We start from the raw sequence: 23,872 nt of genomic DNA, 5'->3' as shown, positions 1-23,872 counted from the left end.
AAAGGGGCGCCGCACGCGAGTTACCAGCGGCAGGGGGGAGGGGGCCACGCTTCGCCGATTCGCCCCCCGAAGGTACTTCCCAGGCTCGTAACCGCCTGACAGCCACCCTCGATGTTGCGCCCTAGAACGGGCATTAATAATTCGGTATCGTCTCATTCGGAGAGTGCGATATTTCGGTAGAGTCGTAACGCCGGTTTACTGCGACTCGCGCTAATAATTTTCCATTCCCCCCTCTATAAATACATATATTCCCCGTTTTCCCCCGATTCGGTCCGACGATTTTATTTACTACGATCTCTGCGATACATGCATGAGTGCAGTTGCATCGCAAGTTCGCGGATTACTTTCGTTCATTTGTCTCTAATAATTTACGTATTACTTTGTATTTTATCGCACAATATTTCTCTACTTCAAGATGTGATATCAAATTGCCGATTACTTTTTACACAAAGATCACTAAATTGATTTCGAATACACTCAGATAATACGATAACACACTCGTTAATTATAAAAATTTTCTCTTCTCCGCGTCGAGAGCGTTTCGATTGTTCGTCGACACGTTCCTGACGTGGTTGCACTTACACCCGGGGAACCCTCGCCCCGTACTTTACAGGGGCGACCAACGGGGGTCTCGTGGCACGTATTGATTTTCGTCATCCATCCCCTCGACGCGGGGGCCATTCGCTGACTTCGGCTGAATTAGTCGTCCGAAAGAATTGCATTACGAGATTACGCGATTTGAGTGCCCGGGCGTTCTGTCGCGTATGCATATGCAAATGAGATGCGCCGCGTCGACGCGAAGCACTTTGCGAGGAAGGCTCATGTTGCAATGGAAATAGCGCGTTTTGTCAAAGGGGACAAAATGGCAGGCAACCCTGCGCCATTTAGGAAACTTGGGGATAAACAAGTTCGCAACTAGAGCAACGTGGTGATTCGTTCGATAATCTCCTCATTAGTACGATGGAATCTTTTCAAGGACTACGCGCGCTAAAAAAAGAGAGTCTAATAATGATAATTGAGTCTGCATGACAGTTATTAAACTTTGATGAAATAATTTCAATCAAACGCTCAGTTATTAATGTAGCCAGTAATTGTTTCTTAGAAATAACAATTTGGTAGCAATTATTACTACAGCCAGAGAAAAATTACGTTTAAACTGATAAAATCGTCTCTTTAACTTGCTGTTAAGTTAAAGTAAAAATATCTTTGAGGAGAATAAAAATTTATTTGAACTCAAGAAATGATTATGTCATTAACTTTTCTTTTTTTAAAAAAAGTAAGTAAATTGTTTGTCCAAATGGTTTGTTTCATTTAAACAAATAATTGTTTTAAAAAAGTACTGACAGAAATGTAAGAAATAATTTAGTTGTTCTGATTTAAAAAAAAAATATATATATATATTTCTTTTATTTAAAGAAGCACAACCAAATTATTTCGTTGATTCTAATAAAAGAAACAACAAAAAAAAAAAAATTTCTTCAAGTCAAAAAAATTTTTCTGTGGGTGTGGTTTTGATTATATTAACTGAAAGTTTGATTGAAAGTGTTATAACCAGTAACTATCATCTGGACTTGGTTATTATTACCAGACTCTTTTTTCAATGCAGTATTATTAAATTTTCTATAATTATTAACTGAATGCAAAAGGTCCCTCTTGAACAGATGGTGTCATTCTTGTTACAGTATATCTGACAGATATTATAGTTTTTCGTTGACACAAGATAGTAAGGTAAATAATCAATTTTTCATTACAGACAGCGTTCGACGTCACCTTTCCAGTACATAATTTATCTAATATCTGCCAGTATTGACACACGTAGCAGCAACACTGAAATGGAGAGAACCTTTGTACATCTTGAGCAAGATAGCGAGCATCGCTTGAAACATAAATTCTGGATTACTCGAGCGAGTGCGTATCCAAACATATCGAGTGTGTTAGGGGCGGATTTGGAAAATTTCCAAACGCGACAGCCATCGAAATTATGTTAAGTAGCTCCGCCCTCCGACTGGCAACAAAAGTTCTCCGTTTGCATATCGCTTCGAGCGTACGCGGCAATCTTTGTAAACGGCAATTGATGATCTTGTAATAGCTTCTGCGACCAGAAAAAAGAAAGAAACTACATCTATTCATCGTATTTACATCAGCCGGCGCTGACAAAAACGTCGCGAGGCTGTTCATTATCTGGATACTTTATACGGGTAAAGTAGCGATCCCGCGAATCGGCACGTACGATAAACCTGCACGTGTCGTTGTAATTGCTTCCTGGTTCAGAGTCGAACACGGGGCACGGGCGCGCGTACACGCGAATCCTGTAGATCGTCTTTTCTACATGTAAACAAAAACGAATTGTACGAGCCGCGCGCTAACTCTCCGCGCGAGCCGTGCTTTACGTAAGACATCCGGTTTGATGGATTTACAAATGTGCCGCTGGCAAATCGCGCGGTGTACAGCGATTACGTTGCCGGTGCGTCTGAGAGCGAAATCTCGTTGGAGGAAATGATTTCATTGTGCAACCAGACCTTCGGGATCTCTCGATAGAATAAAGTATGTGGTTTGGTCTTAATGGCGAGGCAAATTGCGATTGAGCTTACGCAAATAGGGAGCGAGTCTTAAACGGAGGAGAAATGATTTCAAGAGAACTTTAAACAATGTCGCATGCACTCGAGTTTAAATATGGAAACTTAATTGTATCCACCTAATTGTGTCCTAATTGTATCCTGTAAGCTTCAAGGAATTCGAGACGGAGGAATAGCACGACGATTCTTTTATAACTCCAAAAGTGAATAGAGGAAGGACGGCGGTCGTAGAACGTCCGTTTATTTAAAACGCTCGTTTTAAATAAAATATATATTTTATAAAATATTTGTAAAATCTTGTTTTATAGCAAGATCATTAATTTATGTTTTTTTTTATAAATAAAAGCGCCTTTCATCATTATAGTTGTTGATATTCCACGATCGCTCTACTATTCCTCCCATAAATGCATTTCTTTTTTCCCTCTTAAATTGTAAATTACGTTTGTTCTACACAGCCGATGAAATTTTATTTATAAAGTAATTGGTAAAACTCTATGGGTGATAAAATGGCGTTGGTTAGAAGTGTGTCTAGTTAATGTTTACTGAGTTAGTGTCATGAAACAAAGTGGTATTCCACGACCCCTTACCTTCCTCTAATATCGCTGTTACACTCACTACCGCTATTTGTCTACTCATTTTTTAAACATTTGTTTTTTTTTATAAGCCTAAATTCCGTTTTAATTCTACTAGAGTCACTGTACCAGTTGCCGAATAATTACTAATAAAAATGATTGTCTAAGAAAGATATTAAAATTATCAATAAATAACTGTTAAGCAAAAAATATTAAAATAATAAGTATCAAAAATAATAAATTGCAAGTTAATTGATATTATTTACATATAGTTTAAAATATTATTCATTATTTGAAAATGTAATTATATTCAGTTGTTTTTAATTATTCGTTTCGTTAATGATTCAGTGGTTCGAGTTCTTATTTGTTCATTGATTGGTGCAATATCTTCTCTTTGTATATATAAAATTTTAATTTATCAAGATTACTATTAAGCTTAACATCTAGAAGATTAGAAAGGACAATTGAAATTCATTTTTCTTCAAAATTCTCATCATTCACCCTAACGCAAATTTTTTTTCATAATTTTTTAACAATTGCAGCACTTTTCAGAAATACTCAGAAAGTCTACATCTTCTTTTAACATTTTTCATACATGTGTCTTCTGAAATATTCTGAGATTTCTCATCTTATAATTTCTAAAAAATCCTTTTGACTTTTTTAGATTTTATTATATCTCATCAGAAGTTATGAACAAAAAAATCTTAGAAATCTTACAGTTAGAATATTTCATAATTAACATGTATGAAAAATTCTGAGAAAAGCTGCAGATCTCCTGAAAGGTGTTCCAATTCGTATAAATAACCTGACAAAGTTACAAAATTATACGCAGAAATTCTGACAAATGCCGAGAAAAATTTTCACTAGGATAATTAAGAAAGGCAACGTAGGCAAACATTTTTAAGCAGTGTGCATCATTATGAACAAACGAATCGTGTCGCTCGAACGAATTATTCCGGGCGTATTTCGCGGTAATCGTAAACATCGGGGATCCTACGCCCTGTGACGGGGACCTGGCGAACGGAGCAGAGGAGATCCCGTTGGCACGACTATTATGTAGGCCGGGATTTAGCGCCAGCATCTCTGAGAATTCTCTTGTCCCGCCTGCCAAAGGGATCGCATTCTACGAACGCTATAAATCGGCTCATATACCCGCGCCACCGACACAGATATTAACCCGGACCGAAGTACCCGCCCGCCATCTTCGTTCCGCGAAATCCGCTCTTCTAGATCACGCTTCTAGATCAGCTCCAAATCGAGCGCGACGCCTCGGACTGTTGCACAATTGAACGTTGCATCGATCGAGCGACGATCGAACCGGAGCGGCTTTAAACACTAGAGTTTCATCGTAGTGTTCTTTATCAACAAATCAAGAGACAGATACTTGATCATTCTTCTCTCATTGTCAGTTTCTATTAATTTATTCGTATTTTATTTGTTTCTTCTAGCATTTAATTTAAATTACTATTAAATTATTAAATTAGCGAGTTTAATAATTTAAAAATAATTTGATTATTATTAAAGTTTCTTCACAATAAATATGTATTGATTGCCATGTTAAAGGTCTATTTATTTACCTTTACCGTTATTAAGTCATTATTTTAAAAATGATTATACAATATCAATTAATTTGCAAATTATTAGTTTCAATTTTCATTATTTTAATGTTTTTCTTAGATAATCGTTTGTTAGTAATTGTTCAGCAACTAGTGCAATGATTCTAGTAGAACTAGAATGAAATTTAGGCTTTCAAAAAAGATACGTACAAAAATTTAGGTAGGCAAGTAGCACTAATATATACAATGTATGTATAATAATTATATTATTACTATAAAATAATTATATTATTATAATAAAATTATTATAATAATTGTATTAGTTATTAACTTAACCCTTTGTGGCCACACTTTCTAAAGATTACACGATGGTCACGATGGGTTAAATGACCCGAACCGTTTAAAGTGTTATCAAATCAACAGTATTCGTTCAATTAACTTTAAAAAATTACATGTATGGTTTCAACTTTTAAGAAAATAGAACAGTAGAATGTAGTAAAAAATTCAATTTTTACATAAAAAAATAATGTAAAATTAACTTTAGTAAAAAATTTTTTTTACTTAAAAAAATTATAACTTTAAAAATTTTTAATGTTATTAAATACAATTTTAGCCTAATACTCTTCAGATTATGTACTTTTAAGAAAAAAATAATAGAAATAAAAGATATTTATTTTGAAGATTAAAGGTGATTTCTTAGATATAAAAAAAAGATGTTGATTTTAGATAAAAGGTTATTCATTACAGATATAATAATTGTTCAAAGTATAATTACAAAAACAATTATTTTTAATATTTAAGTAAACATAATAAAAAAAGTATGTAGAAATATACATGAAAAATTATTCTTTGCTACTGCTAATTTAATGTGAAAAAAGAATCACAAAATTTTCTCATAAAAACGACGCATTGGTTACATTATTGGTTCACACTTTGATTCGAAAAAAATAAGCTTCTTGTGCGAATAGCTGCTAGATGCACGCCAACAGTCCGATTCAAAACCTATTGATAGCTTCTCTATTGATAATCGAAGTCTCCAAACCTCCAACCTGCTACATAGCAGGTGCGCAACCTTCACAAGCCAGAAAAGTTCTAAAATCTAGCGTGAAAGACGATGTTCGAGTTATTTTGCTCACGAAGGGTTAAATTTATTTAATAGATTGTGCATAAAATATTTTATTGTATCCGTGTTTCGCATTCTTTCTTTCGTAAACTTGAAAAGCAAATATTTGTACACAAAAAATTTCACTTTAAAAAGCAAAGAGAAGTGTAAGAAGAAAATCACTGTTGTTCCTTGCAACCTTGATAACGCGAAGATTAATAAAAACCAAAACATTAATTTGAATCCTCTTTACAAACCGCGATAAAGTAAACTTTGCCTTGAAGCTGTTGACTTTTTTATTTATCGTTCTTTGAGTTTTTCGTAAATAACGGCACGAATGCGTGGTTTTTGCTCCGCCATAAAAAATGTTAAGCTCAAAGAACGACAGCTTATTTATTCAAAAAGCAATGTAACTTTTTTCCCGTCCGTTCTCTCTTTTTCTCTCTCTCTCTCTCTCTCTCTCTCTCTCGCCTTTCTTAAACCGACAGCTGCTATCTTCATTCGATTAAACGATCGGCATACACGTTTCGAGGATCCGCCGTAGGCGCCCGCGATCGTCGAGTATATGGAAACTCGAAATGTCGAACTTGTTCGGTACCAGTTCGCCCACGTGGCGGATCGCGGATCTCGCCGACCAAATTCGACTCGTGTTTGCTCGTCGCGAACGATTTCCGTGTGTTCGGCGTGCGCTCGCGCCATCGCGAACCCACGGCTCTCTCGCTCGAAGGATCGCCGCGAAATTTATCGTTATTTTACGTTACGCTCTCCACGACGACGATCGCATTATCGTCAAGATTTCTTGGTACTGCCACCGTGTCGCACACACATCTCGAGCCTCCTACACGAGAGCGCAACTCCGTGATCCCACGTATTTGTATTTTCTCACCGTATTACACGCCCACCTGCCTCCTGGGAAACGAACGATTCGAGGAACTGTGTGCGCAGTGACTTTGTTTGTTAAACATTTATATTGGCGTTTAAATTCTATTCGCATGCACTGGGGGCCATTTTGCTGCGGCTAAAAAAGTCACGCGTGAAGTCAGGTAAATCCCAGTTAATTATTCAGTGTGCAGTTAATCCCCGAGAACAACGTGAACTTTTAAGGTCATTCGACAATAGTGTACTATAAATGTAGTCGTAAGTGGTTGCAAGACGTTGTTGTGCGTCCATTTCTACTAATGCAAATTAGCTCTATAATCTCGATTCATCTTCCTCTTCATCTTTTTTTTTTTTAAGAATAAGAAGGATCGAGATTAGAATTAATTACATTGATACAAATGGACATGCAACTGAACCTTACTTCACAATCACTTACGCAGACAAACAGCAATATTAATATCAAACATAAGTATCCAGATAAAACTAATGTATTCTATTTACTAATGTTGTTTTGTATGTATGCAAGAAATTTATTGATAATATTGCTTATGCATAATTTAATCTTCTTTAGAATTGATAATCTTCAATTTGAATAAAAAATATATTACATTTTTATTTCAACATTATGGTAATTATCTAAAAAACACCATTCGATAATAATAGTATTAAATTTTAATTTTTCGTTTAAAAATATTGTTATTTTTTCTATTTTTCAGTTAGTTATCCAAATTATTATTGAATAATGAGAATTTATTCTTCTTGATAAAATTATACCAAATTTTATATGCAAATTATGTCTGTTTAATGTTACATGTTCTTGTTTTTGCATGAAACAATGATAATCTCGATCTTTATATTTAATGTACATGTAAATTTTTTTAAAGAATTTATAATCTCAAATTTCAATGAAACATTATATTTTTATTTTAATATTATAATGGTTATTTAAAGAGCACAATATTGTTTGTCGTTTGATAATTATGAAGAGTACTTAAAAATTTTATTTCTTAGTTTGAAGATATCGTCATTTTCTACCCATTATTTTTTTCCTCACAATTCATTAAAATTACTGAATAATTTGAAAATGTATTGCTGAATAATGAGAATATATTTTTCTACTAAATCTTTTTACAAAAGTTTTTTCACGTAAATTATGTCCATTTAATGTTACATAATTTCAATTTATTACTTAACAACATCAGAAAATAAAGATATTCTCAAAACAAGAACGTTCTCTTTTTCTGCGTAGGGATGAAACTTTCGCAAGCTGAACTGCGCATGCAACATCAATGTTCGAAACGCATTTCGTCGTTATCTTCGAAGCAATACGGTCGCGGTGCCGGGGCGATGCGATTTGGAGACGCCTTTACACATCACCGCGACTTGATCGCGCCGCTCGTGGTTTTCCATCGGGACGAACATGCCTCGTGCGATCGTTAAGTGCATTACGTAACGCGAGGCGTCACGGTTGCATTAGATGCGTGTTGCAGCGACCGCGGAAGCTGATGATGAGCCGCCATCAGAACTGAATCATCCGATCGATATCGCGCGCGGCCCCTGCGACCGCTGCATGCATCACGCTCCTATTAATTACCGACTCATTAGCCCCACCCACGCAATTAGAAACGTGCATGCCCATATCCGCCTACTCCCGCCGCGACAGCTGCCTCTCGTTTCATCGTCTTCGTCCTTCTCTCTCGCTCTCAAGGAAGGCAGACGTCACGAAAGAACATATGAGCCTATGTGACGTCACGACCGTGACGCCATAATTTACGTGTAACACGTTTCCGTCTACAAGGTGTCCGAAAATCCACGAGTTTCTGCGGCGAACTCTCGAAGTGACTTTTCAATAATATATATCGAATTTATTTTATTACGTTTGGAAATAAATTTTTGGAAAGACATTTTAACGTTTCCTCGAGACGGCTTTACGTTCATTTTTCTTTCTTCTTCCTTTTAATGACGCTACTTTTTTTTAGGCAATAAAAACGAGCTTAACGACATGGTACGTAATATCCCCAAGGCCGCGCGAGATAAAAACAAAATAAATACTTATCTCGGGAAGGCATAAATTTTACGAGACACGTGTTATTTGAACTATTCTCTGGAACAGCAATTCACAATCTTTTTAGACTCGCAAATTTCTGAAACGTTTGTCGCATTGAAGACTTGAAAACCCAATTTAAATGTAGTGTTTATTACTGCGAACAAGATGTATCAATTGAAACAGACGTCGTTGCATAATTTTTAATGCACATTTAATGTCCTCAAGTATCATTAAACAGGCGCCACACAACGTCGCGTAACAGAAGATACGTTAGTTTTTCTATATATTTCTTTGTCGTCTAAAAATCTTTGAATGTTCTACGACGAACTTTTTTATTTTGTAAAAAATAAATATTGTTATTACAAATCCTTACAAAAGTTTATTAGCAGTATCAAATTGACTTACGACCAATTATTAATTTTGTTTTAATTTATTTTAGGACTAATACCAGCGCTTTTAATATTCAAAATAAGTAATTAATCACTGGCCACTTTAATACCGCCAGTAAAAGGACGTTTCGGCTACACTAGCTAAAAATTATAGAAATTAAAAAACTGAAGGCTTCTTTATTCTTTCTTTCCTATTTAACAAAAATTTTAGTCGTGAATGTCCAAAATTAGTTACAAAGAACAAAACAATGAAAAACTTGATTTGTATAATGGTTTCTTTTTTGCAGCAAAAATTATTAAATGAGTGAGTGGCTTTAAATAAATTTTTGCATTAATCTAATATTTATTAGAGTTTTATTAGTGTGTGTAAAAATTTTGATTTAATTGGTAATGATACGTCCCCATGAAATTTGCAAATAAATATTACGCTTTTACATAAGATTTAAGAGTAAACAAAAAATTAAATACCTTTTAAATCAACAAGTGAATTGTGCTCAAATTTTACACAGATGTTACTCAAACGTAATACTAGAATATTCTATGAAATTTGTATATTTTTGGTAATGTTTTTTAAGTCAGTCATAGCGATTTTACTGAATAAATTTTAATTGTTACACCTTAATCTTACGTTTAATTTCGTTTGTTCGATGTGACTCATTATTGTTTATTAAATTTGTGTAAGGGAATAAAGATCCGATAGCAAACGTATCAATTTCCTTTCGCTAAATATTTTTCATCTTCTAGTGGACACTCACGTTAGTATCATCAGGGCGACTTTTCAGTCTTGTATGTTACATGACTCTCACAATTGCGTGATATGTATGTGCACACATACATACACACACATTATGTTGATCGCACGTTCTCGCGGGTGAGTCATTCGACTCGGCAAGAGGAGACGCGATGACGTACCCGTTGATACGTTGCACCACTCGTAGATGCACGTAATATCGGGAGAAAGAGAAGAAAATGCAAGCTGGCGAAAGGGTAGGGGAGAGGAGCCTGGGGGGGGGGAGAAGAGGTGGTAAAAAGGAGCAAAACGCGACGCGAAACCTGCTGGGCGTTACAGGGCGATGACGCCGCACTCTGTTTACGGCAGTGACGTAGATCAGTTATACGCCACGTACGCGCGAAACGTTCGTGCGTCATTACGCAATGCGAGAACCTACCTACCTACCTACCGTGACGGAATTCCACGACCGGCTGATCGGGCGTTTCGTCGCACCGTCTACCAAGAAACCATGCTGCCGCACCACTCGTGGCAACCCCTTTGCAGAAACTGCCGGGGACTAATAGGGACGCGAAACCGCGATTATTAAGTCCCCCGAATCGAAGGAACGTTTTCGATCTTTGGAAAGAGAAAGAGAAAGACTGTAGTATCTAAATCTCTAAACATTTATAATTGGCATTGTAGATACGTTTATTAGTTTCTGATATTGTGAACATTAAAAAAAAAAAGAATAAATTTCTCTTCAGCGAAAACTTCAGATAATCTTTTTCCATGTAAGTTTAGTTATTTCATAAATAACATCTATTACGAGAACATCACAGTTTCCTATATTTCGATAAGAATTATGATGACTATTATACAACAGAAATGAGAAACAAAGAGAGAGAAAGGGAGAGAGAGAGAGAGAGAGAGAGAGAGAGAGGGCAGGGGACCTCGCTCGAAACTCAAATGATGACGTAGCTATGTTTACAACGATAACGTATTACCGTTATCCATCCATTACGTAATGCGGACGTGACAAATGCGCCGTGGAACATGTGCGAAACGTATGATTAATACGTCACAACGAATTACCCGTGATCTTGAACAATGCCACCGCTAGACTTTTAATTTCTTAATGCGAATTAATGAATAAAACATCATGCGCGATTGATAAAAACGCATAACATTTGCGGCGAACATCGGCACTCGCATTATTGCGAGTGTAAGAGTATATTATAGGAATAAAGAACTTTCGCGCAATTGACGGCCGTGCAAGGTCGAAACCGCGCGCGATAACGATGAGCAGGAAAAATACTTTTGATATCTCGTTTTATCTTAAAGATACGGTTACGTGTTGAAAGCAAGTATCGGTGTCTACAATAAAATGTTATCAAGGCGCATTGTGGGCACATATTATAGGAAAACTTAATCGCCCGTTATCTCGATTCGGTGTAAAGCTATAAGTCTTCGGGCGTTAGAATTTTTCATCACTATGGCGGAGAAAATTCGTAGATTCCCGTTCCACCTTTTCGCACGAACGAATCGCAATTAATCTTATTCGAGGAATGACACGGATGACTTGGCAGTTCGTTTCTTATCGGAATATACGTAGCCAGCTGCGGAGCGTCTCGCTTAATCACTGTTAAAAAGGATGCAGGTGCGCGTCGATGGTATGCACACGCGATACCTGCCATCCGATATCGCTTAAGCGTTGGTCCAAAACATTCGCAGGTATTTGTTTGCGCGATCGTCATACGTGACTCATTTATCAATTATCGTGTGCGTTCGCGCTCGCGTAGACGCGCGTCTCGCACAAAGAGGTATGCTCACTTCGCGAAATTATCGCGGAACAGCGCGAACGGTAGAAAACCTTTTCGCATCTACGTTTGAATCAGTTCAAATTTTTGTGCCGAATTTTTGAAATATACGAGTGCCAATTAAACACAGTGCGATTGTGTTATTTGAGTATTTTTAATTAATACAGTTAAATTAATATTCAACATTGCAAAAAGTCAAGCCACTTTTATTTTGGCCTTATTCTTTTACTTATTAATTATTAAATATTCCATATTTTTGGCATAAATTATTAATAAAACAAATATTGGTTAACGATTTCTTTTATATAATATTTTTCAATGTTTTAATTTATATATTTGATACATTGGAGGTCGACACGATTTAGGAGAAAGGTACGACTTGGGCAATCGACAGCTTAAATTGTATCTTTGGAAACATATAATAATAAATATTATAATAAATTAATTCCCGTTGTCAAACGGGAAACATAAAAGATAATTTAAGCCATGTGCATTCGATAACTTGTCAACTTTCTCTTACGCGCCAACGTATTATAAGTGTTAATTTTATTGAAGAAATATGCTTTTACAATTTTTTTTTTGTTTTTATTACTTTTTAATAGATTTATCTTATATTTTATATAAAATAACATAAAAATTTAGCAGAGGCTGTTTGGCATACGCGATATATTATATATTAAAGTTAACAAAAATGTTTCAATTCAGTAGCAAATAACGGATGTCGTCTTGATTCAAAAATTAATTTGTTGATTAAATTTTATACATGCCAATTCTGAATCGATTTCGAGTTGGGGTACGCGATTAAATTTAACGGGGTGCCTTAGATCGAAGATAAGAGCGTTGGCACCTCGCTAAAGAGTTAATTAGCCGCGCAATCAATTTCCTTTCATCTTCAAATCGACCGGCATTGATATTTCTTTTTTTTTTTACCCCAAGGCTCTCGTCCATCCGGTGAAAGTTGGATTATCTCGGCGCGGAGTTTCGTGCTACGTTAAATCCAACGAACGTTTCAACTTGCGAAAGATCACCTTCGATCGATAAGGCGTCGTACGAGCGTTTCCCGGAAGATTGATTTCTCGAACGTGTCACGCCGTGAATCATCCATCCACTGGAAGCCGGAACTAGCGGAGTTACCACATCGATCTCTCGTAGATCGTGAGCAGGTACTGAATGAAATTTTCTCAGAAGCAACGACAGGTAACTGATTTGTATATAGCACATTACGATATGGCTCATTCATTCGTCTCGACTTCCACGAAAATCGTTATGCAAACACATCGGCTGTCAATGGACTGTGCGATTTCCGATCGCAACTTACATTCGGAAACGAGAGAACGATGTTCATTTATCTTCAATGACGCCTCGTTATCTTCATCTTCCGCTTGGTTTGACGAAACGTTGAAGAAAATATCTTCGCTCAAAGTGTGCAAGCGCTCTACGTGGACGTTATCTAAATCTTTTTATTTAAAAACTGGAGTAGAAACTTCTAGTTCCGTATTATAGCTCTTGAAGTGATGCGCGATAGAAGATTGCATTCGCGTGCGCTTATGTACACACGCGGGCATTTATATAATGTATGTTATTCTATCGGCGACATGTCGCAGTTACACGATTTCATCGATTGGCCATTTTCCCTTAACGCTTGCCGGTCATTGAATCGCGGCGTCGCCGAGCATCAATCGATACGAAGCCTTGCATGTATGTAACTGTCACAAGTGTATTCGATTACTTCTGTCGTGAATATTTGCCGCGTCTTGAACGGCATATAAGCGATGTATGGATCTGGGCGTAAATTCAGTCGAGAAAACTAAACGGTAAACTGAAACACCAGCTGTCTAAATCCCATTGTGTTATGTGTGTGATTTGCCACTGGCTGTTCAATATTAAAGAATCAAATTTAAATCAATTTCTTGATTTTAATTAAAAAATTAAATAACGTTTCGTGATTTTTAATCTTTATGTGAGTTGAAATTTATTATTTTAACACAAAAATTATTCATGTAGGAGTCTTAGTCTGTCCTATGTAGGAGCAAATTTTGATTTTTAATTCAAAATTATTAAAATTAGTTTTAAAGTAAATAGCGTACGTATTAATTTTTCGTGCATTATGAATACATAATTTAATTTTTAATTACTTATAATTAATACATAACTCAATTATTAATACTCAAATTTAACATTTTATGAGTTAAGTTGATTAACTTGATTGTTTTAATTAATGATAAGATATCGATTAGCAGCAATGGTGACACCTGTAAGAATGATTAAAAATAGTTCTAATAAAATAATAGAATTAGGTATAATTCGATACGAAGTTAAAAGTGCTTCATAAGAGTCAAAATTTACACTCTTGTGGAATAAAATACGATTCCTGCAGGAGTGATTTTTACTTTCATTAGAGTATAGTAAATTATGCAAAACTATACAAATTAAGTTTTTTTTAGAATGACGTTTTACTTTATGGGATTTAGAAGGTTCAAAAAATTTAAATTTTGGTGCAAAAGATTTACGATGGAATCCGTAAAGTACAAAAAGGATATTCTTATTTTGAGAATATCTTTACTTTCAAAATGTTAAGTATTGAAATAATTATATAATATTTTAAGCGGATTTAATTTACTTATATGTATATGTACATAAAGTGTGTAGTTTTATTAAAAATATATCTATTATTATTTAACGATTATTTTGAGTGAGTAAAAAAGAAAAAATATTAGATGCAAAACAAAACAATATTTTCAAAAATTAAAATTTTTGTAATATTATTATCAAAAAATAATCATATTGTGCTTTTTAGATAAACTATTATAATATTGAAATAAAATTAAAGTATATTTTGCTGAAACTTAAGATTATCAAATCTTTTTTTTAAAGAAAATTAAATTATACAAATAAAGCAAGATCATATATTATTTTATATATATGCAAAAATACAATTTCTTACTTAAATATATATAACAATGATTGTTAAACAGAATACATTAATTTTAATTCGATACTAACGTTTAATACTATTTTTTTGTGTAGATAAATAATCTTTATCAAAAGAAATATCTATAATTTAATTGAAGAATTTATCTGAAGCTCTTGCGAACAAGTGGTTTATTACATTTTTCCTTGTCTGGTTTTTCTTTCGTCAAGGTTTCATTATTTCCCTATAAGTATTCACGAATGAAGAAAACGTTTGCGGAGTACCGCATTCCAGCGTACAAAAGAATGTCCCAGGTCGGGTGTTGGATGTATCAAATGGTAGAGATCGATCGGGGGTTTTCCCATTGAAAACGAGTGACGTGGCTCTCCTCCAGCGAGGGAGAGATCGACGTTGAACGGCCGGCGCGGTCCTGAATGAACGCACGAAAAAAAAAAGTAGGTCCGCATGTTTTCTCGGGCGGCGAGAATGCGCGCGTATATACGTTCGTGTGTGTGCGTGTGTACATGCCGACTGGTATGTGAGTCATCCAGGTAAAGGCGGCGGGAATCGGCGAGGAGCGATCAACATTCTCGGAGCAACCCCATGAGTCACCGGGTCGCCGCCATCCCCCCGTTATTGCCTACCTGCCACCACCTGTTGCTGCATTCGGTTTCTGGGTCGCCTTTAAGTTTTAACCTGCGCTCTATCCCACCTGAATCAACCTGCGTGGTCATTACACATTCATCAGAGGAGAATAGCGAAGTAAATTCGCCATTCGGTGACATAAGCATCATATATATTGCCCGGGATACAACGAGAACGTAAAGATAATTCTTTGGGAATGACGCATAACTAATGAAAAAAAAGTCACGATCGCAATTTGTATAGCAAAATGGAAAAAAAAGAATGTGTAATGGTTTCAAGATAGAGAAGCGACAGGCTATCGCAAGAAATATATCTTAACTTCAATTCTGTATATAATTCATCAAAAATTATCATTTTAATCTTGAGCAATATTATATTAAGTACAACGCGTATATCTTTTTCACACACATGTGCGAGAAATCAATATGCAAGATTAAGTGGCTCAAAAATTCAAAGTTAAATAATAATGTTAAAAGGTTAACAACTTTTAACTTGACTGAGCTAATTTTGAATGATTTAACACATTTGAAACACATTATTAACTTTTTTCTCAAGTTAAAAATTAACCTATGTAAAAGAAAAAAATACATATTCTCATAATACATGTTACTTGACAAAGAAATATTGTTTTTATGTGAGACTATATTTTTCCTTTTATAATTCTTTTCTTATCTCTACTTATGTTAACTTAATTTACAAATAAAATGTTAAATTTGTTTGACAATCCGTATTATAATTGTTTCGAGTAATGTAACTTTAAACAATTACAAACCTCCAATTTATTACAAATGCTTTTCAAAATTAATTTTTAATCCTAACGTAATTAAAATGATTTTTTGTTCAACTTTCAACGTAACTAAATAAATTCTACTTGAGCCATTAACTTTAATTTGATTTAATTAAAATGTATTAACTTATCTCTGTCAACATGTAAATTGGTTAAAATAGTCTCATTTCACGGCATTTCACGGAAATTCTCCACTTTCCCGCTTTTTCGACGACAAGAGAGACGTCCCCGTCCGCGCGACGGCGCGTACGGTGGGCGGATCGATGACCTTGAATCTCGTAACAGTGTCTCGCTATGAGTCACGCGGCAAATCGCGACTTTCAGAGCAGTGAGACGGCGCGATCGATGCCGGAGGAGGACCGGGAGTAGTTTCCGGAAGAGGAGCTTTTGCACACTCGTAAATTATTGTGAGTCATCGGGTCCACGCGCGCGGAAGTCCGCGCGAGAAGCTTAGCGTTAGGTTCAGTTTCTTCTTTCGCTGCACGGTGTTACGCAATACAGCGCAGCAAAGTTCAGCGGTGGAGGGGAGCGCTCCCGGCGAATCGCCACTCGTCGAGATTGCACAAAGTTTTTGCGCGATTCCCTGACTCGTTTGTTTGTCTCCGCGATAAGTTAAATCCGACTCAGGAATTTTATCTAAATCGCGTACGTGTGCACAAAATTATCAAACGGCTATGTGTGCTTATATTTTGTTAATATACGATTCGATAATTCTGAGATACTGCGTTTTCGATATTGTTATTTTGTTACTTTAGATTAACTTCGCTAAGCACTATCTGTTTTTATATACTTTGAATTCTATCACCTTATCTAATGTTATTAATCTTAAATAAGTCTTCTTGGTTTTAAAATTATTTTATCTTATAATATTCTTCTATTAATCAATCGGGATGAATACTTTCCTTAATTTATATAAAAAAAATATTATTCGATATAAATATAATTGATTCGTTATTATTTAATTAATAACTACCAAATCAATCTTAATTTCATCCCTTTAATGTTTATATTCAATTTAGCTGGCTTGCCTCCATGCTCATTTTATTTTATATAACATAAAATAGAATATTTTATTTCCTTATAATTTCAATTATTTAATTGTATTTATTATATTAAGATCTTTATTTTTATTTTACATTTATTTTAATATAATAATTAATTCAAAGTTTATTTTTAAACATAGATTTTTAAGTGCTTTCTAATTTTAACATTATTTTAAAGTGTAATCGTTTACCTAATGTCTTTGTTTACCTAAAAGTTTCAAGAAATATGAGATATGATATATCCGCATCTACTTCCATCAAATACATCTCACAGGAAACCCCGATTGTATTTTTATTCTCTTTTGAAATCACTTCCTTATTTGTCGCTTTCACGGTAACCACTTCGATATATTTTTAGCAGCGATCTTATTTTTAGAAATTTACCATATAACATATAAATTATTCATAGATAATAAAATAGAGTAATGACATTCAATTGCACATTAGCGGAGTATAATGGAAAGAAACGCGCGACCCGGTGCGAACAGCAGATAACGCACGTGGCTGTTCAAGTATTATCGCGTATTCGTACTTGTACACATAGTAGTCGAGTCGAAGAAAATAGTCGTCGATCGAAGTTCTTTCCATCCAACGGAGCGTGAACCGTCGCCGTCGCCTTTGCTTTAGGTATTCGTTTCCCTATCACCGGTTTAATGCCGATTGTTTGCTTTTAAGATAAGACCGACCAACGGGAGACCAGTTCCGTCGGTCCCGAGCCTGTAGAATGCTTTTGTGTCGAATGTACAGAGTGCAATTGCGACATTGCAGCAGGACGCGGCTGACCTATTCACTTGTCTGTCAACCGTGAACTTTGCGCTTAATCGCCTGTTGCTACATCTTTTTATAGTTCTATTAATCGCATTCATTAAGTTGATAATCCGTCGATAAAACACAAGATTGACTTGTACCGCACACGGAATTGCATGTAAGAGATACTCCAAAACTGTTTACAAATCTCGATTTTCGTAAATGAAAATTATGGATAGAAATTGTTTGATGCTCTTCTGTTTTTTTTTCAAACCAATTTTTTCAAACATAGACATTTTCCTAACAGCACAAGATATCGTATGAATATTCTGAATATCGTGTGAACATTCAATATCGTGATATAGTGCATACATTTTTAAAATATCACAATATTCGTTCGATATCATGTGCTATTTGGGTTCTTGTTACATAACAATTGCAACAGCGTGCACAAGTAATTATTTCCCAAATGAAGAGTAAATAAATTCTAGAAAATAAAAGTAAAATTTAGTTTTTGTTATTCTATTCCGTCTAAATCAAATACGTATGTGAGTCTAGTTCTTAAGCTCCTCTCTATTATTCTTAATTTATATTTTGCTTTTCTGCAAATATTATCGCAACTTCATCCATAAAAATGTATATTAAGCTTGAGCACGGGTAAATCGTAATGCGTCGTAAATGCGGATCAGTCATCTTTGATAAAAATTGTATTAGTTTCTTTTTAAATAAAGTAACAGTACAGTGTATGTATAGAAAAGAGATTAAAAACAGATTGGAAAGATATTGTTGCGATTGCTGCGTCAGACTCATTGCACCATCTAACGTTGAGAGAGTCAACTTTGTGCGATGTAGCTACAGTTTCCTGTAGTATCTTGATTCTCGTGATTTATTAATATTTAAATAGGAAAGCGAATAAATTCTTACAATTATTATTTTCACAAAGTTTGGACTCAACAAAATATCATATTCCAATAAATACAATTGTAACTTTTTTCCGAAGTTAAGTTTTTAAGTCTCGTTTAAAGCAGAGAAGAACCCGAGAGCGATCATGCGGGCATTTTTCTTATAACACTTAATTGAATTCCCGGCGCACTAACGACTCACATCCATTTTGGCCGAAATGTGAACTAAAATCACATCCATTTTGCGACACTGCCGATAAAAATTGTCATACTTAAGATGATATTTAAGACGATATTTAAGACGGTTTTAAATATAAGAATTGACTATAAATCACTTCGGTTAATGCGCGCGCTGCGTGCTAGACCTTTCTAAAAAAAGAGGAGTAAAAATATATCGAAGTTATTGTAGTCACTTTTCTGTGATACCGATTGGCTCTCTCGCTGTGCTAACTTCATGAGTGGCTATCATCGCAAAAATTGTGTATGTGTATTGAGGGGCTAATAGTGTAATTTTCTTTTAATCTCATTTTCACAAAAATGCGTATACAATCACGCGATAATATTATGCTTTGATTCTGCGCAGGACATTTGCAAAGCATTAAAATAATGATAAGAAAATTGATTTCTGACTCACCAATCCGATGCGCAACGAGCGGAGTTAATCAGCTACGAAGCTACGGTGATTACTGTAACACAAACATAAGGTTTAAAAATTAAAATTGTGCTCAAACATAATGAGTTTAAAAATTATTTCTTATACAGCCAAAGAAAAGTTTGTTTAAGCAAAAAGGTACTTGTTTGATTTTAAAAAATGTGTGCACTGCTACATAGTTAAAGAAAAGTTTTATTTACTTGAAGAAATTTTTTGATTGTTTTTTTATTAGAATTAAAGGAACAATTTGATTATGCAACGCAAATTTTATTTAAATGAAAAAAATATATTTTTGAAACCAGAACAATTCAATTATATTTTACATTTCTGTCAATACTTTCTTTGAATTAAATAATTCTTTGTTTAAATTAAATAAGTAATTTGCATAAAATAACTTATTTGCTTCTAAAAAGGCTAATAACGTTTCCTGAAGTTAAATAAATTTTTATTTTTAAAGTGTTTTTACTTTAACTTAAAACAACCAAGTTAAAGAAACGATTTCATAAATTTTAACGTAACTCTTCTCTAGGTGTGTATATAATTCTATATTAATTTTTGTTTTTTAAGTAGCTTTTTTTAATTTACTTGATAACATCAAAAGAAAAAGAAAAAGATTATTATATTCATATAAATAACGATAATTATATTTACCCCAAGGTTGCTCCGCTGGGGCCCGATGCTTCTCCCAAGCCTCCTCCTCCTCTCAGATCCTGTAAATCTGTAACATACAAGTAAAACAAAAATTATAGCAACGGTCCAAGTAATTAATATTTTAAAGAATAATTATGTAGTTTGTCGAATTTTAATCATACTTTTAATAGATACTAACAAAATATAATTTTTTAAAACCCTTTTATATAATAATGCTTTATGTCAATTTAAATAAACAATTAAAATTTTTTTTAAAAAAGGCATCCTTTAAAAAAAAATTGTAAAGTATAAGTATATCAAATATATCGAAGTTATTGTTGCCGCTTTTCCGCAATGCCGATTGGCTCTCTCGCTGCGCTAACTTTCAGAGCAGGTGTCGCGGAAATCACGTATTTTGACTATGCATAGTCATATCAATATACATGTGTTAATAGTGTAATATTAAATTTGTAATTTGTATGAAATTATGTAATATTAAAAGTTTTGCAGTGCGCGCATAGCGTTACTTCAACATGGAACAAATAATTTTGTTGTACTCACCAACACGTTGAGCATCAGCGGAGTTATACCTACGTCGCAGCTATGGTGATTTGTAAAATACAAATACACGATTCAAATTACAGCGTCGTCCGAAATAAGTACTCTAGCGGACAGTTGCACGCGTAAGATAATTACAAACAATTCCGAAAGTAACAGATGAGATTATACATAGCAGATAACTCACCTTTAGGATTGCTCCGCCGACGCCCGGTGTCGTCCTGAACCTGCTCTTCCTCTTTTTTTATTCTTTCATGGCAGGTCTTCCGTAGCACGACACTCGCGAAAACACCGATTAATTACACATCACGGTAAAGAAAAGACGATCGCGCGGTACTTCGTACAGCACTCCCGACATTCATGTCACAATCATAAAATATTTTGTATTTAGACGGAAAAATTTCAGCATTATTGTACGCGCGCGAATAAACTATGAAAACTATTTGACGTTTCGATCTGCGGCCTTTTGTTAATCATTCAAAAACGAAGCCGGTGAGTTTAACTTAGAACCTAGAACTTAGAACCTAGAACCACACAATACAACGTGATTAATAAAGCGGAGTTAATAATTAATTGAAATACGATGGACCGTTCAAAAATACAAAGCACAGGATTCAGTTAATATTTCGCGAGATAACACACGGAGCGGAACGCGACGCTACCTGCTCGCTCGATTCTCGGAACGCGAATGATAGCGCGGCGACCTTGCGTAAACACAACGCGCTGTACACAAGAGCAACGAATTCCAAGGCCGTGTGTCAGCCAAATTTTTTGAAATGTCTAAAGCGTCGTATGTACACTGAATACACGCCAATTAAAGGTAAAGATTCACGCTTTTGAATAGTGTAAACCGCATTTCCGTGAGATTTTTATTTTATGCCGTGGAGCTTTCCAAATTTCGTGAAAAAATCTGTTAAACGTTACAATTTTATACCAACTTTGCAGAGTTCCACGACGTAAAATAAAAATCGCACGCAAATATGGTTTACAGCATATACGAAAGTCTACGTAAATCTTTACCTTTAATTTGCAAATATTTGTTAAGCGCCGTACGAATTTTTATCACCGAGTTACTCAACAATTGCGATGCGATGCAAGAAGATCTCTCTAAAAGTCGTTGATCAAGAGACGTTAGTCTCGCGCAGCGAGAGAGAGACTCCGTGTTACATACACGCACGCCGCGCCGTCCCTGTTTAAATGTCTCACTCGGGTTGTTGACCGCGCACGATACGCTCCCGTAAGATACGCGTCACACCGCGCGCCGTCTGGCTCGCCTCCCCACTCTCTTCGGTTGCTCGGTCATTCGCACTACCCGAGGCGCACGTGTACCTCGTCGGTCACGTGCGCCACTCAGGTTGTGCGTATGAACGAGCGATCGAGAAGAGTGGGGAGGCTGGCTAGACGGCACGCGGTCAACAACCCGAGTGGGGCACTTAAACAGAGACGGCGCGACGTGCACACAATACGGAGTCTCTCTCGATGCGCGAGACTAACGTCTCTTGATCAGCGACTTTTAGGGAGATCTTCTTGCATCGCATAGCAATTGTTGAGTAACTCGGTGATAAAAATTCGTTCCGCGCTCAACAAATACGCAAATTAAAGGTAAAGATTTACATTTTTGTATATACTGTAAACTATATTTGCGTGCGATTTTTATTTTATATTGTGGAACTTTGCAAAGTTTGTATAAAATTTTAACGTTTAACGGATTTCTTCACGAAATTTGGAAAGCTCCACGGCATAAAATAAAAATCTCACGGAAATGCGGTTTGCAGTATTCAAAAGCGTAAATCTTTACCTTTAATTGGAGTATTCAGTGTACATACGACGCTTTAGACATTTTGAGAAATTTGCCTGACACACGGCCTTGGAATTCGTTGCTCTTGTGTATAGCGCGTTGTGTTTACGCAAGGTCGCCGCGCTATCATTCGCGTTCCGAGAATCGAGCGAGCAGGTAGCGTCGCGTTCCCTCCGTGTGTTATCTCGTAAAATATTGAAATAATATAACTGAATCAAGTGCTTTGTATTTTTGAATAGTCCATTAATTAATTATTAACTCCGTTTTATTAATCACCTTGTATTGTGTGGTTCTATGTAAGTTCAACTCACCAGCTATGTTTTTGGATGATTAACGAAAGACCGTAGATCGAAACGTCAAATAGTTTCATAACTTATTTGTGCGCTTACGATAATGCTTAGATTTTTCTACCGTAATACAAAGTAATTTGTGATTGTCGGGAGTGCTGTACAAAGTACCACGCAATCGTCTATTCTTCACCGTGTAATTAATTGGTGTTTTCGCAAGTGAGTGTTGTGCCACGGAAAACCTGCCACGAATGATTAAGAGAAAAGGAGGAGGAGGTTTCAGGACGGCTTTGGGCGTCGGCGGAGCAATCCTAGAAGTGAGTTGTCTGCTATTTATAATTTTATTTGTCACTTTTGAAATTACTTGTAATTATCTTACGCATGCAACTGTCCGCTAAAGTACTAATTATTTCAAACGTTATACTTGTATGTTACAGATTTACAGGATCTAAGAGGAGGAGAAGGCTTGGTAGAGGCATCTGGCTCCAGCGGAGCAACCTTGGGGTAAATATAATTATCTTTATTTATATGAATATAATAATCTTTTTCTTTTTCTTTTGATGTTATCAAGTAAATTCAAAGAAAGTATTGACAGAAATGTAAAATATAATTGAATTGTTCTGGTTTCAAAAATATATTTCTTTCATTTAAATAAAATTTGCGTTGCATAATAAAATTGTTCTTTTAATTCTAATAAAAAAAACAATCAAAAAATGTCTTCAAGTAAATAAAACTTTTCTTTAACTATGTAGTAGTGCACACATTTTTTAAAATCAAACAAGTACCTTTTCGCTTAAAAAACTTTTCTTTGGCTGTATAAGAAATAACTTTTCAACTCATTAATTTAGAGCACAGTTTTCATTTTTAAATCTTATGTTTGTGTTACAGTAATCACCGTAGCTTCGTGGCTGATTAACTCCGCTCGTTGCCCATCGGATTGGTGAGTCAGAAATCATTTATTAACAATCTTATAATTATTTTAATGCTTTGCAAATGTCCTGCGCAGAATCAAAGGATAATATTATCGCGTGATTGTATACGCATTTTTGTGAAAATGGGATTAAAGGAAAATTACACTATTAGCCCTTCAATACACATAGTCAAAATACGCAATCTTTGCGATAATAGCCACTCACGAAGTTAGCGCAGTGAGAGAGTCAATCGGTATCACGGAAAAGTGACTAAAATAACTTTGATATATTTTTACATCTTTTTTTTTAGAAAGGACTAGCACGCAGCGCGCGTGTTAGCCGGAGATCGGG

This window comes from Solenopsis invicta, chromosome 4 (assembly GCF_016802725.1).
Source record: "Solenopsis invicta isolate M01_SB chromosome 4, UNIL_Sinv_3.0, whole genome shotgun sequence".
NCBI lineage: Eukaryota > Metazoa > Arthropoda > Insecta > Hymenoptera > Formicidae > Solenopsis > Solenopsis invicta.
The sequence above is the reverse complement of the archived record's forward strand: the minus strand, read 5'-3'. Positions refer to the sequence as shown.